Source organism: Musa acuminata, unplaced genomic scaffold, assembly GCF_036884655.1.
Source record: "Musa acuminata AAA Group cultivar baxijiao unplaced genomic scaffold, Cavendish_Baxijiao_AAA HiC_scaffold_691, whole genome shotgun sequence".
In the NCBI taxonomy this organism is placed as follows: Eukaryota; Viridiplantae; Streptophyta; class Magnoliopsida; order Zingiberales; family Musaceae; genus Musa; species Musa acuminata.
This window is the reverse complement of record NW_027020927.1, coordinates 47,501-50,000: the sequence shown is the minus strand read 5'-3', so window position 1 is coordinate 50,000 and position 2,500 is coordinate 47,501.

The following is a 2,500-nucleotide window of genomic DNA, read 5'->3' as shown; positions in this document are numbered from 1 at the left end:
GTTCTTGCGTGGTGCGGTGACCGTCGTGAGCGGAGCAAAACGTCAGCCATCTCAGCACCCTGGAACCCCCCGGGTGGCACAGGGCTGGATGGGGCTTTCGTATATAGCAGGGACGGTGCTGCCTCTCGCTTCGCTCGCTGTCCGCCGCTCGCCGCTCGCTCGCGCAGCCAAAAATGGCCAGTTTTGGCCCGTTTTTGGGCCGTTTTGGCCAGTTTTTGGCCTGTTCTTGCATTGCGCGGTGACCGTCGAGAGCGGAGCAAAACGTCAGCCATCTCAGCACCCTGGAACCCCCCGGGTGGCACAGGGCTGGATGGGGCTTTCGTATAGCAGGGACGGTGCTGCCTCTCGCTTCGCTCGCTGTCCGCCGCTCGCCGCTCGCTCGTGCAGCCAAAAATGGCCAGTTTTGGCCCGTTTTTGGGCCGTTTTGGCCAGTTTTTGGCCTGTTCTTGCATTGCGCGGTGACCGTCGAGAGCGGAGCAAAACGTCAGCCATCTCAGCACCCTGGAACCCCCCACAGGGCTGGATGGGGCTTTCGTATAGCAGGGACGGTGCTGCCTCTCGCTTCGCTCGCTGTCCGCCGCTCGCCGCTCGCTCGTGCAGCCAAAAATGGCCAGTTTTGGCCCGTTTTTGGGCCGTTTTGGCCAGTTTTTGGCCTGTTCTTGCATTGCGCGGTGACCGTCGAGAGCGGAGCAAAACGTCAGCCATCTCAGCACCCTGGAACCCCCGGGTGGCACAGGGCTGGATGGGGCTTTCGTATAGCAGGGACGGTGCTGCCTCTCGCTTCGCTCGCTGTCCGCCGCTCGCCGCTCGCTCGTGCAGCCAAAAAATGGCCAGTTTTGGCCCGTTTTTGGGCCGTTTTTGGCCAGTTTTTGGCCTGTTCTTGCATTGCGCGGTGACCGTCGAGAGCGGAGCAAAACGTCAGCCATCTCAGCACCCTGGAACCCCCGGGTGGCACAGGGCTGGATGGGGCTTTCGTATAGCAGGGACGGTGCTGCCTCTCGCTTCGCTCGCTGTCCGTCCGCTCGCCGCATCCGCTCGCGCAGCCAAAAATGGCCAGTTTTGGCCCGTTTTTGGGCCGTTTTGGCCAGTTTTTGGCCTGTTCTTGCATTGCGCGGTGACCGTCGAGAGCGGAGCAAACGTCAGCCATCTCAGCACCCTGGAACCCCCCGGGTGGCACAGGGCTGGATGGGGCTTTCGTATAGCAGGGACGGTGCTGCCTCTCGCTTCGCTCCGCTGTCCGCCGCTCGCCGCTCGCGCAGCCAAAAATGGCCAGTTTTGGCCCGTTTTTGTGCCGTTTTGGCAGTTTTTGGCCTGTTCTTGCATTGCGCGGTGACCGTCGAGAGCGGAGCAAAACGTCAGCCATCTAGCACCCTGGAACCCCCCGGGTGGCACAGGGCTGGATGGGGCTTTCGTATAGCAGGGACGGTGCTGCCTCTCGCTTCGCTCGCTGTTCGCCGCTCGCCGCTCGCTCGCGCAGCCAAAAATGGCCAGTTTTGGCCCGTTTTTGGGCTGTTTTGGCCAGTTTTTGGCCTGTTCTTGCGTGGTGCGGTGGACCGTCGTGAGCGGAGCAAAACGTCAGCCATCTCAGCACCCTGGAACCCCCGGGTGGCACAGGGCTGGATGGGGCTTTCGTATAGCAGGGACGGTGCTGCCTCTCGCTTCGCTCGCTGTTCGCCGCTCGCCGCTCGCTCGCGCAGCCAAAATGGCCAGTTTTGGCCCGTTTTGGGCTGTTTTGGCCTGTTTTTGGGCTGTTCTTGTGTGGCGCGGTGACCGTCGTGAGCGGAGCAAAATGTCAGCCATCTCAGCACCCTGGAACCCCCGGGTGGCACAGGGCTGGATGGGCTTTCGTATAGCAGGGACGGTGCTGCCTCGCGCTTCGCTCGCTGTTCGCCGCTCTCCGCTCGCATCGCGCAGCAAAAAATGGCCAGTTTTGGCCGTTTTTGGCTGTTTTGGCCAGTTTTTGGCCTGTTCTTGCGTGCCGCGGCGACCGTCGTGAGCGGAGCAAACGTCAGCCATCTCAGCACCTGGAACCCCCCGGGTGGCACAGGGGCTGGATGGGGCTTTCGTATAGCAGGGACGGTGCTGCATCTCGCTTCGCTCGCTGTCCGCCGCTCGCTGCTCGCTAGCGCAGCCAAAAATGGCAGTTTTGGCCCGTTTTTGGGCTGTTTTGGCCTGTTTTTGGGCTGTTCTTGTGTGCCGCGGCGACCGTCGTGAGCGGAGCAAAATGTCAGCCATCTCAGCACCCTGGAACCCCCCGGGTGGCACAGGGCTGGATGGGGCTTTCGTATAGCAGGGACGGTGCTGCCTCTCGCTTCGCTCGCTGTCCGCCGCTCGCCGCTCGCTCGCGCAGCCAAAAATGGCCAGTTTTGCCCGTTTTTGGGCCGTTTTGGCCAGTTTTTGGCCTGTTCTTGCGTTGCGCGGTGACCGTCGAGAGCGGAGCAAAACGTCAGCCATCTCAGCACCCTGGAACCCCCGGGTGGCACAGGGCTGGATGGGGCTT